Source organism: Corvus cornix, chromosome 2 (genome assembly GCF_000738735.6).
Source record: "Corvus cornix cornix isolate S_Up_H32 chromosome 2, ASM73873v5, whole genome shotgun sequence".
In the NCBI taxonomy this organism is placed as follows: domain Eukaryota; kingdom Metazoa; phylum Chordata; class Aves; order Passeriformes; family Corvidae; genus Corvus; species Corvus cornix.
In genome coordinates, this window is record NC_046333.1 from 104,810,152 (window position 1) to 104,829,817 (window position 19,666).

A 19,666-nucleotide genomic window follows, 5' to 3' on the forward strand; every position below is an offset into this window, starting at 1 on the left:
ATAAAGGAGTTAAGGTTATCACCTTGTCAGGGTTGTTCTTTGAGTAGACTGAAAATTTTCTAAAGAAAGTTGCTTTTTACTTGCAAACATTTTTTACTCAACTTGCTGAACACTCCTGGTGTGCTGCAGAGCCTGGACTTTCAGCGCTGGGTCTGAGCCTGCCAAATGGGATTAAAGAGTTATGGGCTGTGCTCTTGAGGGCTGATTCAAAATTCTTCTGGTATTGAGACATCCAGGCATTCTTGGAAGCACTTTGGCTGCCAAACTGCAGGCAGAGCTCTGTAGTGGTCCTCCCTTCCTGCTTTTTGGCTTTTTAGCTACCTGTCAGTCTTACAAAAAGAAGGGCTGGGAGGCACTGTTGACACTGGGGTTTTGACACTGAAATCACTGTCATTTCTTAAGAAATGTGGCATTTTTCATCTTTTCCCTGTGATGACAAAATCTGAAATTTCTATTACTCATTTCAGAGCATTTTTATATTTCAGTCAGTTTACATTTACTTACAACAAAGTAGGTCTGACTTTCCATAAGCTCCGGTTTTTGCTGCTTAGTTCTTGTTCCTTCCTCCTTTTTAATTTCTCAACTGGTTTGCTTCAATCTAATATCCATTTACACATTAGTAACTTTATTTTGTTATTTATTTGTTATTGGAGGTGCCTTTAGATTTCTTTTAACTGTTGGGAAGGCTTGGCTGTAAAATTGCGTGGTTTGAATTTGTTTGTTACCTGTTCCCACAAACAACTGTGCATAACAGAGTGTGGCATGGGATTGGAGACATGGATCTGGAGGTTAGGGAGGAAAGAGGGGCTGCTTAGTAAATGTCAGCAGGAAGATGGGAAACTGTGGCAATAGCGAAATTCACTGCTGCCACGAGAACATGAAAATGTGAGAGAAAGGTGTGATTTCTCTGTTACGTTGCCTAATTTGTAAGTAAAAAAGTTAAATAGGACAACAGTACCATAGCAAGACTACTTTCCATAAGGGGAATTCTTTTTATCAGTTCTCTGGTGCTACCTGTTTGATAAGAAAACAACAGAGTGAGGCCTCGTTGGATGACCTTAATGGAAAGGATAGCAGCTCTGAGTGAGTACAGGAGCCTTTTTTCAGATCAGCTAGGGAGATAGTATTCATGTTTAAAATACTACTACTGAAATGCTGCGAAGGCAAATACTTGAGTAAGATTTTTTCCCCCTGATGTTCAATATGCAGTGGCATGTCTTCTTTTTTCCCATGTCAGTAAGTAAATGGTCTTAAAATAAAGTAGCATTATTGCTTATCACTAGTTGGAATATTTGGCACCCTTATTCAATTTTCCTTTTCTTGTGTAAAACCCAAACAATAACTTCTGCTGAGGGAGAGGGAGGTCAGACATTCTCATTTTGTCTGTAACACTGCCTCCATTTGCCTCATATTGTGGCGCCTACAGTCCTCTAAGGACCTGGGATCAGTGGAATACTCCTCACTGTGGCCTGTCTTAGACCTCCTCTTTATTCCCTTCTCTGTCCTTCCTTAAAGAGTATTTCTTTAACATGTACTGTCTAACAAAATGAGGGTCTGCAAAGAGGAAGTAACAGATAAAGTGGAAAACAGTGCCCAAAATGCAGTGGAATGGTGAGGATTGTAACACTTCACAGCTAGGGCCACTGCAGTGCTCATGGTTCTCTAAACCATTGCTATGGACCAGCTCATACACACGTTTGAGACTTTACAATCTGTAAAGATCCGTCTCTTCTCCTTTTTGGAGATGGAGATATTTTTCAACTCAGAAGAGTGGGTGCAGTTCCCCTGGTCAGCATTTTTAACACAGCAGACATTGCACACTGCTGGTTACAGGTTAATTGCAGAATTGTACAAACATCTGAACTTAATTTCTGGTCTTTTTTTCAGCACAAAGCATAGCCACACACTGGCTACTATGTGGAAAATGAACTGCATCCAAGGTAAAACCAGCACAAAGGCAGAAATAAGTTAGAAATTTAAGAAAAGCTAATTGTGTAATAGGCTAAAAATATCGGCATCATGGGTGATGATTTTACCGGGATCATTAACTGAAGTTTGTAGCTAAATTTTACCAGTTTATTTAATAGCATTGTCTTGTAACAGCTATATGCTATTAATTCAGGAGACAACTTATTGGAAATATTTTTATGACACCGTTACTGCCCTCACACTATTCCGTGTGTGTTTTAAACAATTTTTATCTTTCATTACTCTGTGCACTCCAAAAGTTAGCTGAGTTCAGAAAGAAAGTATGTGTCCTTTTCTGAGGTTCATGGTTCATCTATTGGTTCATATAACTTCAAAAAGATAGTTATGACATAAAAATTACATTTTTCCACATCAAAGTGACCTGTCAAAACTTCTGTTGAAAATTTTATGAGGCCTACGGCCTAACTTATTAAAAAAAACCAAGAGAGTTTAGATTACGAAGAGCTATTTTTGACCAAGTAAACTGGCAGGCAAAGTTATGAGGATTTCTAAATTTCTAATAAGGTCAAGGAAGTGCAGAACATAAGAGGAGTCTAAATACAATTACAATTTTCACTGCATGATGCAACCCACATATATATTATTTTTTTGGTCCTGTGCTCTTCAAGGTTAATTGGGATAACCCTCAAAGTAAAAAATGCCACAGGAATCAACGATGTTAACATTACCTCTAGCATTATAGGAGGAAACTTTCTGGTTTTACAGTGCTGAAAAGCCTCATTTACAGAGACTGGGAACTGTCTCACACAACAATTTCATTTTGTTGATATAATCGTGGCTTTGTATAGCCATTTACATAATGACATTATAGGTCTGTAAGAGAAGTAGGATTATATTATCCCATAACAAAGTTACTGAGGTTTTGGTATAATACAAAGACTCTGCTTTTACATATGAATATCAATGTTCTTTAAAGGAAATGATTTACCCATTATCATGCTGCTCTTTTTAAGGTCTTAAGTAGACCTGCATAGCCTAGGCCTTTTCCTGACTGCTGGTGATAGGCGGCAATTTCACTCCAAGTCACTGTGGTGAACAAACTCTTCTTTCACATGAGTAGCTTGTCTATTCCTCTCCTCCGTGTATATTTAGGAGGAGGTGAAGCACAACAAAATTGAGTATGTGGCTTTGTCACACATCTTCCTTTACAGGAGGATTTGCTTAATGTACACAGTGTGTGCAAAAGAGGAAGATCTCTTACAAATTCTGAAAGGAGGCATGGGCAGTGAATAGTGATCGGACAGTGGGATGGTTCCTTTGAAGGGGGGATGCCCTTCCTTGTAGTTGATCTCTCCATAGTGGTGAGTACTCTGATTGGAAAGGTTGCATCAATAACAGGAGATTCATTTAAAAGGAAGATGTTGCCTCAGAGTTTTTAATTCTCAGTCATAAATCTTTTCCAGAAATCTAAATAGCTCTCTCAGTTTTCCAGATCTGTTCATTATGCAAAACCTCTTTGATGATAGTACTAGCAAAAGCAAGGGAAAATAAATCCAAATGCACTGGTAGAGTAAGACTCCCTTTTCAGCCCAAAGATGTGAGACAATATCTGTTATCTTCATCATTTTTTACTGTCTAGCCCTTTATGAAATGCTTACCCACTGAAGATGTAATAGTTTTCATTTAAAATCTTGGTACTAGATATTTAGTTTGAGACCAGCTGTGACACTTAAGTATTTCCTGCTTTGATGAACCAGATGATGAAATAATCTAATTAGTCTCCTCATGAGAAGCAGTCAGAAGTATGATAGCTTTCCTATTTAAGAATCAATATAATGGCAAGATGGTAAAATCTGGTAGGGCATCTGTAATATGAATGCTTTATTATGAAAAAATGAAAGCTTCATACAGATTTGATTACAGAGGATTACTTATCTTCCTTTGCAATAGCCAGGGATTAGCAAGCAGTCCTTATTCTTCTGCATACTCTATGTGTTTGTGAGAGAAAGGAGTATGTGGGTGAGATTTAGAGATAAAAGTATTTAGTTTTATTTCTCTGAGTGGGTACTATAGGTGATTATTTCATTTTTGCAAGACCTTTATTCTTCCATTTCTTCATAGCAGGAGTACACGTGATGGTCCTCAGCTAGTATGAGCTTGGGAATTTTCTTGGAAGTTGATGAAATGGTGGTGCTAGATTACACAAACAAAGCCTTTGCCTGACACCTTCTGGTGTCCACTTTTCTCATCACTGATCATCCATTCTGTGAATTTCTCAGCTTATTCAGATTGTAGAAAACAACAGATAGCTCCCTAGAAGGCAGGCGTAGTATTTTCTAAACCATCTGTGACTATTTTTTGACTCATTTTTTTCCATGTAATCCCAGCATTTCTACTCACTGCATCAAATAGAGCTCCTTCCATGTCTTACAGGGGTATCAAACCAAACCATAATTGCCAGCTACATGTGTTTTTAATTAACTCCTTGCCTTGAAGGAACTGAGATGCTGATATCAGCTAAGGGTATTTGAGTTCCCCATCTTGTGAACATTATGGCCTCGTGTTATAATCCACATCCTTTAGGAATGAACTACAGCTGCTCTTGACATCTAACATTTTAATTTCTTTTGTATCTTTTATTGACCCCTAGAAACATTGCAGACCACAATTTTAGAAATATTGAGCTAATTATCTAACAATTCTTACTTATAGGTCACATGGTCTGTTGGAGTTTGATAGCACTTTCACCTGCAGATGTTCCCTTTTTTTCTGCTTGTCCTAGTATAGCATGCTCATGTTGAGATATAAATCTCTTTAGATTGAAAAAGGCAAATAAATCAGGTGTCTTTCTAAAAGCAGCCAGAGCATTTATCTACCTCAGTTGCAAGTATTCCATCTCTACATAGCAGAGCTCTATGTCTGGGGAGAGCTTAATATCAGATACAGTTTTCCCACTGGATGGGGATCTTTAATGTATCACTTGTGAGTAGTAACTCTCTTTGCTGACATTTACAGTTGCTGTTGATATTTCTTACCTCCTAATGTTTCCAGACACAGCCTTCCAGGAGGGCCTAAGCCGACTCAGGCTGGGGGCACATTTGCCTCCTCTGGGAAGCTGTTCTGCAGTTTTGAATATCTCAGCTATTCATAAAAAAGGCAGTGTGACTTTGCTAGTCCTCAAGAGTACATCTGTCTCACTGACTCACCACAGAGATGCTGAAAACAAATATACTTGCCAGTCCTGATAGTGGTGCTTGGATTGTTGGCTGTTTTACGCAGTTGGAAGAACACAGCCAAGCCTTCTCAGGAAGGGCTTTGGGCAGACAGGTCAAGATGGCAGAGGCACCCAGCCAGGACAGCAGCTCAATGGGAGTGAGAGCTGTGCTGCTGCATCATCTGGTTCATTAGAGGATGAAGCATTTAATTATCACAGCTGGTGTCATAGTGAATCTCTGGTACCTTGGAGAAGAAAGAGAATTGTTGAGTATGACCAACATGGACTCTAGGAAGAGATGACTGGTAGCATGCAATGAAGGAGCTTTTATGAGGCTATCTAAGATAAGAGTAAAAAGTCTACATAAAGTTGGAATTCCAAAATAATAGGTCAGTATAAAGCTTAGGATTCCAGGTGAAAACTTGTAATGCATGCCAAGGTTATATCAAAAAGGTAGGCTCCAGTACTAACCTTTAAGATATTTCATGAACTTTTCACTTGAAAATTTGACCAACGATGAAGATTCTCTTTAGTTTGAGAGGCCTGATCTAATTTCTGAGTTACTTTCTCTTCCCAGTTTTTGTTTACAGTATGCTTAGCCAAGCATGATGCAAAATGCTTAGCCATGTATAATGTAAAAGATCAGAAAGGCAATTCAGGCCTTTAGCTGTTGTTTTTAAAGAACCACCTTTTACATGTTTATTACCTAGTAAGGGACTGAGAGTCATGTGTGCTAAGTCACTTTTCTGGCTTGTTTACTCCATCTTTGGGAGCATGATTGTAGGTGGAGAATGAAAATGGAGAGTTCAGAACCAGATGAGAAAAAGCAGTGACTATTTCAAAGCATGGCAATGAAGAAGAATAATATCTAAAATAATGTCATGATCTCCTATCTTACCTAGCATGTTCTTCTAAAACCCTTTTTTTGTGGCAGGGGTGGCTGTTAACTGAAGAAAAGCAGCAAATTCTGCAAACCACTGATGGTGGCACTAGAGCCCTATCCCTCTATTCTCTTCCCCAGGAAGCTAATAAAGAACATCAAAATTAGATGTTATCAGGCCATCAAGAATTAACAACATGCAGCAGATGGTAACACCTACCCTTTGCTATGCACCTAATTTTAGCCCAGACTATTTACCAGCAAGTTGTGGCAAAGGTTAAGGAATCCAGCACCGAGCAGTGGGAAGCGAGTAGAGGCAGGAGGGAGCAGAGAGGTTTTCTCTCACTTCTGGCCCTCTTTCAGATTGTCATTTTAATCAGTGGCTTTGCACACCATGACTACCCTCAGTGAAATGAATGGAAGTGTTTCCTTCAGCCTCGAACTATCAACTGGTAAACTGCCAGTTGAAATCTATGACATACCCCAAAAAATGGAGCTATATTTCATGGCAGAAATTTAGCTATCGCCCTGAAGGTGTTATCATGGGAAATGCAATTACATTATGTAGTGTGAGTGTGGGATGGGCACATGTAAGCACATGGATGCACATATGTATTTCCACTCATCATATTTTGTCCTAACCTCTGCTTTATTTGCTTTTCTTTCCTGACACTAGCAACAGTGTGATTTAGGACAGTGCATTGATGCATGTTGGGTCTTAAAATGGAATATCTAGACTGAGAGCATGTCTTCACCACAGGCTTAACTCAGGCTCCCACCTACATTTTAGTACAAATCTCTCTGTCAGCAGCACACTTAAAAGTTTCACCTGGGCTTATGTGAGCTCTGAACAAATGTTTGCTGGCCCAGTGAGGGGCACAGTCTAAAGTCAAGGTCTCTGCTGAAAGGTGACCCAACTCAGCAATGCAGCCTGTCTAGTGCAGGGAATGGCTGAAAAGTGCTGGGCGAGAAAGAAAGGAAGACATCAGGATTTCTCCACCTGGAATGAAGGATGCCACAGTCAGGGTTAGCAGACCCTGCACCATATGAGACCAGGTGGTCTGGTTTCTCAGCTGGAGGAGAAGCAAGTGTCACTGCTGGAGGTGTCCACAAGAGATGCTGCAGCCCCCCAGCAAGTGGCAACTGGCATTTAGCAGCCTTATCTCTGTGCCCCTTCCCCTCACTGTTCACCGAAACCAGAGCACACCAACTGTGCAAGAGACTCAGCTCACAGGTGTGCACCCTCACATCCTACAGCACACGACTGCTGCCATGATGCTAAACAGGGGGCTGACTGGATTCCCTGTCCAACCAGCACCCTTTGATGTGTGTTTTCTTGCTCAGTCACTGCTAGGTCTTGTGGCCATAGGCTTAAATTTACCCATGAGTCCATACAGTGAAGACATGGGGAGGGTCTGCAGATCAGAAGAGACCTGAAAACTTCTGAAAGAGGATGTAAGCAATGGGAGAATTTTCCCCAAAGCACTGGCAGACCTTCCTTTGCTCTGCCTTTGAGATGATCATGTATAGATTTAATTTATTTTTGTTGAATTGCCATATCACAAGCTGTGTTTCCTGGTGGGAAGTTCCATACACAAGATGTTTAAAATGTTTTTCTGCTGTGGATGCTTTGTGTAAACAGCATTTCAGTGACAGACAAACTGCCCTGAGTTGCACAAGTGAATAAAAATTACTTGAATCCCTGGTTCTGATATACTGACTAACTGCTGTGAGTTTTCTGTATTTTGTGCCTGGTTTGAAGTGCCTGAAAGTTATTGGAGTTTATATTTATTATTTAACAGACTTCATCTGGGAAGACAGCTCTGACCTCTCTCCACTATGTTTTTCAAGAATAAAAAGCTCACAAACCTATTCATTTTGAAAGTTGTATTAATGGAAAAAGGACTGTTGAATTTTTTCTAAGGTTGAGTTTTCACATTTACAGTTTGAAAGCTCATTCATAAGGAATCATTTTTATTTATAGAACTGCTGCCAATTTCACAGGTACAAGCATTAAATTTGTGTATGGAATGCAAATGTCTATTTGTGAGTAGTCAAAATCTGAAATGATGATTGTATTAGTTAGGTAACGTATAATTTGTTACCCCTGAGTGAATATAGTAGCACTGGTCATTACAAAATATGCAAGAAACCCAGTAATGCCAATGATTGTTACATAAATGCTAACCTATGTGAGTATTTAAGAAGGACAGATGATTAATGAAGTAGCATAACTGTGTATCCCAGGATTCCCATAGCTTCAATATCCCTTCAGCTTGTATTTGCAGAACACCAAGCAAAATCAATTTCTGGGCAAATAATGCTATTACAATGGAGCACTGTTTTTTTCTTGTTAGCCGATACAAATAATAGAGAAGAGAAAAACCCCTAACTTTAAGGTTTCTTTTTCCCATACCCCTTTATTTATGATCTCAAGAAGTTAATAACTTCTAATAAATGCTATAAAAAAATCCAGTGATCCTATGGTATTTGATTTCATAGCAAACAAAGATGCATTTTTGCCTTTATCCAGCTGCCTACACCATCTTTGGGCAATGAGCAGTGAGCCAGAGTCTGATTCACTTCCTCAGAGCTGCCTTAAACTGCAATAGGCCTTAAAAAGAGACTTTCTAGCACTAGCAGTGTTGAAATTAAACTTTCAGAGTATTCATTCAAGTTTAAAGTTTGAGTATCTTGACACACAAGAGACAAATGCCCTTTCTCTGAAGGACTTTATTCTGAAGCATGCTCAGGAACTTGCAACAGCCTTGAGTTAATTGAATGTAGTGTATGAGAGAAGTGTAAGGTAGCATCCAGACACAATACAATATATTCAAGTGTTTGTCCATATGTAAGTAGTTAATTGATTGTGCTGCTATGAAGCACAATTCAAGGTTTTTGTATTATCTTTAGTACAAAGCTGTACAATTACAAAATCATACGGGTTGCAAAATACATTTAAGGGCAGGATAGGCTTAACTACTATGTTGGGAATGACAATGAATTATTTTTCCTCTCTTTATCCTACTGTACCCTTCACAGCTCAGGGACATCATCTGGTACTTGGTGAAATGCTAGTTCTATTCAGATTTTCTGCTAGGAGGATTGATGATAAAAGAAATTGTGTGTGGTTTCCAAGGGCATGCATTCATGTTAAATATGTTTCACGTTTAGAGTCTTGATTCTTGACCAGTTCCAATCATTCATGTATTATGCTTTAAGCCTCTCAATAATATGTAGATGTTAAAAAAAACCATACAAAAATTCTATACAGGGCTGAGCATTTCTGTCCTCTCTTTCTAAACCTTTCAAGCACCTTTTCTACATGACCATGAAGTCTAGAAACTTACATAAAAGCTGAAATTCTCCTGGAAATCATTATTAAAGGTCTGGCTAAGTGCTGACATTTCCAGAATTTTAATGAGATTATCAGAGTTGGATTCTCTTTTTTCTTCTGTCCAAGCATCCATCTGGACCTTGTGAAGCTCATGTGAAGATAGATTTGAAAGTAACATCTTACATTCCCTTTATTTAGGTCAAAAAACCCCATAAAAACCCCACAACAAATTGGAGGGGTCTTGCTGGGCTAGAAATACTGTATTTTTTGGATTGGATTTCCTATTTTTTCTCCTGTTCACCATCCATGCAGCTGCACTAAATGAGGAGCAACCTGAGGCAGCAGGCAGAGGGCAGACAGGACCACAGGGTGTGTGGATACTCTACCAACCTCTGTCACCCTTGTGGTACAGTGGTGAGGAAGGGATGAAGGGATCAAAGAGAAGATTTTTGTACATTCATGAAAAAGCTAAACCTCATTAAAGGCATATGGCATTTCTAGTAGCCAAGCAAATGACATAAGCTTGCTTTACCCTCATTCCTGTGCAAGCACAGATACGCCTCAAAATGTCCAATTTGTGTGTGTGTGTAGCTGGGGGAAATGACATAATGTAAATTTTATAATTGTAGCTATAGCCTAAAATGGTGAGGTAGCTACAAATATTGTCATCCAGTATTTGGCATCTTAATCCCTTGCTATTTAAGGCAGACAAAAATGTTTGTGAAATGTCTCAAAAAGCCATTATTTTTAACAAGTGACAGGCTGAAGCTAAAACATAATGGCCAGGAGCTTTTTAGCAAAATAAATAACATGATGTTATTAGTATGCATGTTAGATAGGAAATACTTCCCAGGAACAACTATTTGAGGGTATCCCATTGGGAAAGTAAAATTATTGTGAATTTTGAGTAGCTTTGTGAAAGGAATTTCCATGCAGAAGAATTTCGATTACTTTACCTATCTTATCTATTCATTAGATGTATTCTGTCTGCATAGAACAGAATGTGTATAGATGTATTTATAGAGATACATATATATTTCTGCATATACCAGACTGAAATGCCTTCTGCATGTTCCGTTATGGAGCCTGTATCAGCTAATCTCCCTGAGACTGCCAGTGCCATGGTTTCCTCAATGCATTAAAAAAGAATACAGATTGCATGCCACTGTATGTGTTCTTAGATTTCTCCTTTGAATTTGATAGGAAGTTATGGGTTTTCACGTTAGTGCTGAGACCCTAAAGCACTGTACACATGCTGACAAATGCCTCAGACCTAATGAGACAGGAAATTGAGAAGCTGAAACGGAACAATAAAGGAAGAAAAAACACTGATGCTTGCCTGATCCTGGAAAATGACTGTTATGTTCTGTTACAGAAATTAAAATAACTTTGGCAAGGATTGACTACTGAAGAAAAGTAGACATGGGACTAAACCTAGGGTAAAAGAGCAAAACCAAAACATCATGTCAAACAAAAAGCCTTTGGAAGAGAAGAGACACCAATCAAGATACAAATTCAGTTTTAAAAGTATTTTTAATTAAAATGTTTCATTTAATATGGACAATAATACAAGAGAATTATATCTGAACTTCAAAGCAGGAGAGCTTCTAGATGCTGGTTAAGGAATTATGATTTATATTATCCAAAATTAACACAGCTATAAAGATGTCTATCTGTTAGCAGTTTTGAGAATGCATCTACCATTTTGGTGCCTAAGCATAATTTTCTCTTTTTATCTGGTGTAAAAGACAACAACCAAGGATCTGTGGAGAGTTCTCATTTTTTAAGGGTGTTCTGGTCCAAATTGTTTGACACAGCCACCTGCAGTAATTGCCCAGCCTGGCTATTCATTAACCATTTGTTGAATTTTGTTTCCATGACAACTTCCTATATTATACTGTCTCAGAAACTCAGTAGAATACAGACATCAACTTAAAACACCTAAATGTTTCTCTGAGTTGCATCTCTTGTTTCCTTGGCAACTTCCTCTCAAGTCACCCTAGGATATTTCAAGGCACCTAAGACAAATTTCATTGCATTGATCTTTTTAATGAATTTACACTGACCTGCAGTATACACATTGTACCAAACTTAAAATATTAGATGACAGAATCTTTATTGATTTTATTCAAATGCTGCTTCTCAGCCGAAATCCAATTACTTTGCCCAGTGCGTACATTTTCCCGATTAAGGCTGCAAAAACAATGCTGTAAGGCGCTATCTATACGTATGCAGACCAATCTGAAGATTAAAAACAACTTTGTGTACCAAGTACAATATTTCTGACAGAAACAAGGGCGCGTTTTTGCTGCTCTGGAGTAATGTGTGATTATTAAAATAAATTCTAATGAGAAAAGGTAAATGCAGAGGAAATCACAAGAAGTGTTGGCACCCGTGTTATTTTTGGTACATTGCAAAGGCAGTAGTTAAAGAAATCATAGCACAAGAAAATCATCCCAGATGCTAAATCCTACCCTTCAGCCCTGAAGAAAAAAAGGAGCTAACACTGATTCCATGCTGGTCACAAAATTTGGTGACTCAATGGGTCTTCCCTAATTCTGCACATGCTTTTCCTATCTTGGAGCAGTGTAAGAGGCTGAAACAAACAAGATGAGTCTTGTATCTTGATTGCAGTCTCTTCCTCCAAAGTCCCTTAAGGAAAGAATGGCCAGTTCTGAGCAAATACTTCACCTCTACAGTGGGTAAAGACCATTTTCATCTCCCGCTTTTCTCCTTTCACAGTGACTGGTCCCACACTGGAGTCCCGGATTTCTCCTTTCACATTGACAGCCTAAGGTAGTGAAACCAGGATCTGCCATATATGAATGGAAAAGTGGAAACCAGACCAGACCCTGAAAATTAATCTCTTCTGGAGATAAGAAAGGACTGAAAATCTAAGATTCTCACACTAGAGTCTTATCCCTACTTGCATTATTTAATCCTACCATACTTGGTTTCTCCAGTGTAAATCCATATCCTATTATTTTAAATCTGACCCACCTTCTTACATTGGCATCTGCTCTTTGCTGACCTCAACCCTGTGAGACGATGAGCCTAGGGAATAGCTCGGAGGGTGGCACAGCGTCTCGTTGCTCACAGCCCTTGGCAGGCGAGTCACAGCAGCTTCAAGGGAGAAACCCTCACTCTGAGGAGCAAGCTCTAGGCTTAGGTGGTAGAAGTGTCAGCAGAGGTGAAGAAGCAGGAGGGACTCTCCCTATGGGCTCCCCAAGCAGGTTTATTGCAGGCGAAGGGTCCAGGGACAGAAAACCAATTTCACAAGAGGGTCCAGGGATTTTTATACTCAGGGAAAGAAAGGCGGGGATAATGGTAACAGCCAATCAGGTAGGGTGATAGGGGAGGGATTAACAAGGAGGTAACCAATGGGGATAACTCATAGGAGGAGTCAGGAACAGTCTACCAATGGGGCATCGAGTAACACAGAACGTTCTAGAACTAATACATATTCAACTAAGGAGATAAATATTTACAGACTTATGTTTAAAACTAGGAGGGGAAAGCAATAACCAATCAACTCTTGACAACCAAATTAAAGAAACGAAGGGCTATGGGAACTCACCCTAACCAGTTATCTCAGACATCAGTGCCCGACCTCCAGGTCTCAGATGCTGTTCTTCTCTCTGAGGTCATGCTTGCTACAGCCACTCAGACTGCAACAACCCTTGTTTAGCATCTTCTGATTTATCTCATGGCGTCCTTTTACCTGGTTTACTGAGCAGGCCTCACCCTAAAATAGAACTATAACCAAGCAGACAACACAATAACTTCTTCACAAAGGTGCAATAGCTCTTCTTACATGGCAAGGGCCACTTCCTCCTCTGACCGTGTGTTAGGGAGATGAGTTGGCTCAAGCAAGAGCAATTTTCCAGGTGTGTCTGGATCTGAGGTTTTAATCTGAACCAGTTGGCCTTACCCAGGAAAAGATGTCTGGGGTCTCTTTTGGTGAAGACCATTTAAGTCTAGATCCAGTGTGGTGCACATGAGATCCAAAGGAAGGGAAGAAGCAGTGGAGGACAAGGACCGTGTTTTTACTGCTGTGCAAATTGGCTGTCACGGTGTCAATAAACAACACTATTGGTTTAAAAGAAATAGAATTTCTGCTGACAAAACGATGAATGAAGGATGTTTTAAGAGAGGAAAGAGAGATTTTACTGTTTTGAAGTTAAGCTCAATGCTTAGGAGCAGCCTGAGAGGATATTGACTACTTTAAGCACTCATAAAGCCTAACAAACAGAGCCTTGTATCACAATACTGCTAATTGACAAATGTCCAACACTTGAATATAAACATTTGAGGCATACAGTTATATATAAAAACTCAGCAGCAATGGTTTCATAAGAGGTAACTGGAGATTATTAATTCACACCTTAAAAAAAAGAATTAGTGAGCTGTTTGTCTAAGCCAGAATGATCATTCCTCTACTGTGTGTCTGCTGCTTTCTTCCTTTTGCCTGGCAGGAAATGATCCTTTGAAGACATAACAACTTGTCTAATTTTCTGCATGTTAGAAGTCTCATTAAGTATAATAAGTTATTAATTCCAAAGAGATTATGGTGGAGAGAATTTGTTGGATCAGAGCTACAAGTGTTAAGCCCTTCTGCAAAAACACCAGTTTACTGGGACATCAACCTAGACAGCATGATAGCTTTGGGTAGGATAAATAATAACACTTGTAAGGACCAAATTATATGATGTGTGTGTAATTTCAGGCAAACCTAAAGTGCTGGGCAATTTGAATGCTATTAAACTTCCTTGTCTCTTGAGATAAATGATGTATTTTTTTAAAAAAGAATTGCACATGCTCCTTTCAAATTTCAAATGCACTTCATAGTGTTTTGTAGATGACTTGCACTGCCAAGACTTGCTGTAATGCAGAATGCACTTTAATTAAGATTTTAATGGATGTCTTATGTCAACATTCATGGTTGTAATATGCTGTTTTCTCTCGTGTTTTAGCCCAGTGGTAAAAGACTAATATTAAATTTTTAGTAGAAACTGTTCTTTGAAAATATTTTTTGTTCTCGCTTTTATCAGACTAATTGTTCTTTGATGCAGAAATATTTCAGCTTTATTTAGGTGGGAGTATCAATGCAGGATAGAGTGTGATGCCTGGAAGGATTAAGACTAAGTTCAGGAAAGACTCTGAAAGTCTTTCCAGTGGTTACAGTTGGTTTTGGATCATGCTGAAGCAAACATTTTCAGATACTTTTCTCCAGTTCCACAGGGACACCAGTGTAATAGCAGGTTGTTAGTAAGCTAAGGTATTTTCTTTGTCAAAATATATGATGCCAACATGTATCATTAGAAAGATTTTCTTGAATGAGATTATCCATTAGTTTTGTCATAGTCTAGCTCTGAGTAAGCAATGTAAATATATGTGTGTTTGAAATAAAGGATGTTTGTCGTACATATGGAGTCAGTTTTTGAGATAATATCTTACTACACCACTGCTTTCAAATCATTGACAGAACTGTGGGTATTTTTTAAGAGAAGGAAAAAAAGTAGAGGCTGATTTATTTACCCTGGAGACAGCTAAAAATCCCACAAGGTTAGAGACAGTGTGTTGATCTGTACTTGTACTTTTGGCGTAAAGGAGTGTAAAATATACTGCCTTTGTCTGTTCCATTTTGTTTCATTCCTGACTTAAATTCAGAGGGATTGCCAGAAACAACAAAATGCTGCCTGACACAGTGGTACCTCTTTTGCGGCTGGGTATGTGCCAGTGGCCTGAGGGTTACATCTGCTTTGCATATGAATTTGCACAGTATATTCATGAGAGCCTAATGTGAAGGGTTAGCCTTTATATATTTGTATGAATTATAAAGAAACTGCATAAAATATGTTTCAAAGGCTGCAGGGGAAAAGGGTATAAAACGGGAAGCTGACACTTCTTGTGTCCATCCTTCTCTTCATGCATTATTTAACATGTCTTCCACTGCCAATATCCATCAGTCTGAAATTCTTCGGGGAAAAAAAAAGCTAAAGCTTTGTTTGGAAGACAAAGAACCTCACAAGTGAGATGATATTTGTTTGGAAGCTGGAAGCTGGAAGCTGAACATTTACCCACCTAGGTGAAAGCAACATCCCAGTAAAACAAGATGATTTTGGTGCCAGCAGCACTTTCAAGTAATGAAGGAGTTCTTGGAATCTCTTCCAAGACTGCTCAGCCAGTGAAGTGCAGCATTTACACTCATTCCCTATTATTTTTTATTTCCTGAAATGAAGTGTTAATGCAGTGAAGACTTTGGTGTGTAGTTTCCAAACAGTGATGAGCCTCAGGAGATCCAAGTTTTGGCTTCTCTCATGCCTTCAAAACCAGATGGACTTTCCATCAGAAGTTCCTGGTGGCCGAGGATTTTCCCCCTTCTCCCCCCTTACTTTGGAGAGGGTGGTATGAGAGGTGTGTTGAGGAAGAAATGGCTGTGACCATTTCACATTGTGTTTGGGTCACTTGGGGCTTCTGCAAAGATTTGCATAGAGAACTTCCTGTTTCCCTGTAGCACCTCTTGTGGTGTTCAGAATGGGCACTAGGGATACCCCAGGGAGAGTCCATTCTTTGACCAGGAAGCTCAACAACATCAAATCACTTCAGAGAATTTCAATTCAGAGATAAAAAATGTAGACGTCCCTTTTGTCTGGGTTGGTTTTGGTTGATTGGTTTTGTGTGGTTGTAAACCAGATCTCCAGCCCAGGTGAGACCTCAGCTTGAGACCAGCACCCCCAACCCCAGGCCCACCATGCTCATGAGGCCTGAAGAAATAGATATATTCATCTCAGCAAAATCATGCTGCCAGTAAGGCTGCACATGGTATTCCTTTGGGGAAGGCTATCTGAGTTATAACCTTGTCAAATATTTGCCTTTCACTTTGAAAAATTCCATGGCTGTTGTCAGTCAAAGTCTCTTTTTTTTTTTTCTTTTTTTTTTTTTTTTTCTTTTTCTTTTTCTCTTTCTTTTTTTTCTTTTTCTTTTTCTTTTTCTTTTTCTTTTTCTTTTTCTTTTTCTTTTTCTTTTTCTTTTTCTTTTTCTTTTTCTTTCTCTTTCTTTTTCTCTTTTTCTCTTTTTCGCTTTCTCTTTTTCTCTTTTTCTTTTTTCTTTTTCTTTTTCTTTTCCTTTTTCTTTTCCTTTTTCTTTGTCTTTGTCTTTTGGCAAGGGGTTCAAGCTGTGCCAGATCTTCTTTCCTGTGAGGAAATTTACCTCTGCCTAAACCACTCATATTGTTGCAGTGCTAAAAGTAAAGCCTTAGCAATTTAAACAGGAAAGCACTTTATGATTTGCAACAGACACTAAATCTGGTGGGAACCAAGGGGGTTTGTGTTACAGATGTGTGACCCAATAGATGGTGAAAATCCATTTTGATGCATCTACTTGTAAGGGTTTTTACATCGCACTTTCAACTCAGATGTTCTTTTTTAGAAGAGAGAAAAGGTCTTTATCTTTTAAACCAGTGATATACCATTATTGAATGAATGTGAGCTCTATTTATGTTTGACTGAAGTGCTTTTGTCGTGGTCTGATCAATCCTTCCTGAGGCTCACAGAAGCCTTCCAGCCAGCTTTGCTGAACTTTGCACTGTCTTTACTGTATGACTGCGGTTTGTAAGGGAAGGCACCAGAAGGCTTTGCTTACCTTAGATATTATTCCCCCATTTAGATACCCCAAGAGTTATGAATCCACATGACTGTAATATCATTTTTTTCAAGCCCTTGTGAAGATTATTATTTATTATAGGTAGGATAATAGGACAATATTTTATAATATAACTAGCAAAATCATTGAAATTGAGTGCCTTATTTTTGCCAATACTTCTGACAGATACTGCTGTGCTTCCTATTCCTTTTATTGCACAAAATAGCAGCATGTAAAATGATGGAGTATATAGTCTAGTGACTCCAAATGAATATTTGCTCAGTCTGGGACTTTAATCCATGTAAAAATATGAGGTTATTATACTGAAAGGTTTCAACTAACTTCTGATTTTTGTCCGCTTCTGTTCCGTGATTGTATTTGGAAATTATCTATCATCCTTGGAACAATTATAAGTGTATAGAAATGAAATTCTATTCTAATGGGTGGTAGCCTGGTGCTGCATCCCCCTACTCATGTGTCTAACAGCCCCATGCTTAACTTGCAGCAGTATTTTTTCATTTGTCTGTCTGAGGCAGATGTTGATGTGTAACTAATATCACTGAAATACATATGAATGCATTTCCATAATTTGTGTCTTGTGAGGGTAGATTTGGATTTAACGGGGGATTCAAGTCTTTAGTGTCTTGCAAATTGCAATATACTGATTAATACTATCCTCTCAACCAGAACTTAGTTTAACAGCCACCTGTTTCCAAAATATCCAGAAATCCACAACTGGAGTAGCCCAGCAGTAAAATCAGAAAAATAAATGAAGTTAGATGGGCACACTGAAATTTAACTATCCTTGTAAAGGAATATTATTAAAGCTGGGGTTGGTAAACATTTGGAAATAATTTTGAATATTTTTATTCAAGATGTATTCAGCCATTAAAATTGGCCCTCCAGGAAACCTTTCATACAGTACTAATATTATTTCAAAGTGGAAAAGCTGAATAATTAAATGACTTTAGGGCACAATATTTATCAGATATAATCAAACAGAGTTTAAGAATGAAGAACAATCAAGATTTTTCTTTTCTGTATAACTGCTTCCTGCAGTAATCACGCAAGCTTCTAAAACTGAAATCAGAGTACGCATGCTGGGCAGGGAAAGGTTTGCTTTCATTGGCCTTCCTTAATTAAATTCTCCATGTATACTATGCTGAAACCACAGCCACCCCGAAGTAGCAAACCTAGACAAGAAGAAAGTAAGAACACTGGAATTTAATATCATTTCTCCTCTTTCTGTTGTGCTTGCTGTTGCACAGTGTGCTTGGAGCTCCATCTTACACATTTCTTAGGGAGAATCCAGCAGCAGTTATCAGAGGGTTACCACTGCTGACAGAGGTATTCAGGAGGGAGAAAAATGAATGGTAGTAGCCAGAGCTTGCTTGTTTTTTGCTGTGGGAATGTCAGTCAAATGTCAGTAGCCTGTAACCCTGTAATGAAGCAGCTGCCCAGCTCTCTCACTGTTGCTTTTGCTATATATCTCTGTGTCTTGGTTTGCTTCTGGATTGGAGATTTTTCTCACCTGTTATTTCACAGTGAGAAGAAAGTCAAAAGAAGATTATTACAGAGATAGTACCCTGCCAGGCAGTATCCAGTTGATGTATCGATCAGGCTTGTGAGGGCTCCACTGGACCAGAAATTCTTTGATGCCCGGGTTTGCTGCTCTGGGGTCTGGAACAACTTCTACCTGCAGTAGAAGACAACGTTACTCATTTCTTTTAACAAGGTGCTTGCAAACTGACTGGTCTTTGAAAGGCAAGTCAACAAATTTTACCCACATCCTTGGACCAGCACTATGTGGTCTAAAGTGACTGACTGTGAATGACCAAAATTTCAGAAGTAGAAACATGAAGCACTTCCTTTCTTCTGTTTTATTACAAGAGGTCTGAAAACAAAGTCATAGGATTGCATTTAAAAATAGTTTTCTTTCTGAGTGGAGTAAAGAAGCAAGTGTGTTGTGTGTAGAAAGTCTGCAGTAGTTGACTCAGACCTGTGATTCTCCTTCAGCAGTGACTAAGACCACCCTATCGGGGACTGCAGAGCAGTGATTGTCCTCTTCTTGCAGACAGATGGCCTCCCACATTTTATCTGATTGTCAGGAGAAAAAGAAGAGAAAGAATTGCAAGGGCAAATTACTATTACTTGGATATGGAGATTTTTGTGTCCTTTCATGCATTGTACTTTGCTTATTGCTACACCATCTGTGATCCTGTTGCTAATAATTGCCCATCAAAGTTCATGCATGGTCACAGCTTTCTTGGACAGTGTGTCTCCTCACACTGGGGGATGCCTTCTTCCGGTTTGCTATCAGCCAACATTAGTACAGCCCTGAGACAAATGTGAAGAGAGGGCACACTTTTGGTTTTGTTTCTACTTTTGAAAGGGGCCAGGAATCTCAAGGAGTAAAGCCCTCCTGTGATTCTGCTTGCAGCTCAGAACCCAGGCTTTGTCTCCACAGTACAGAGAAAAAGCTCTGCAGGGTCAAGACCAAACCCCATCCTAAGCTGCTTTTCCTGATGAAAACAGAAAAATGCTTCAACAGCTCCTTGGATTTAAGAGGACAATATTACATTTTTTCATGTATAGTCTTAAATAAGTGCATGCAGTTTTGAGTATATATTTTAGAGTGCTGCCAAAAGAGTCACTATATTGC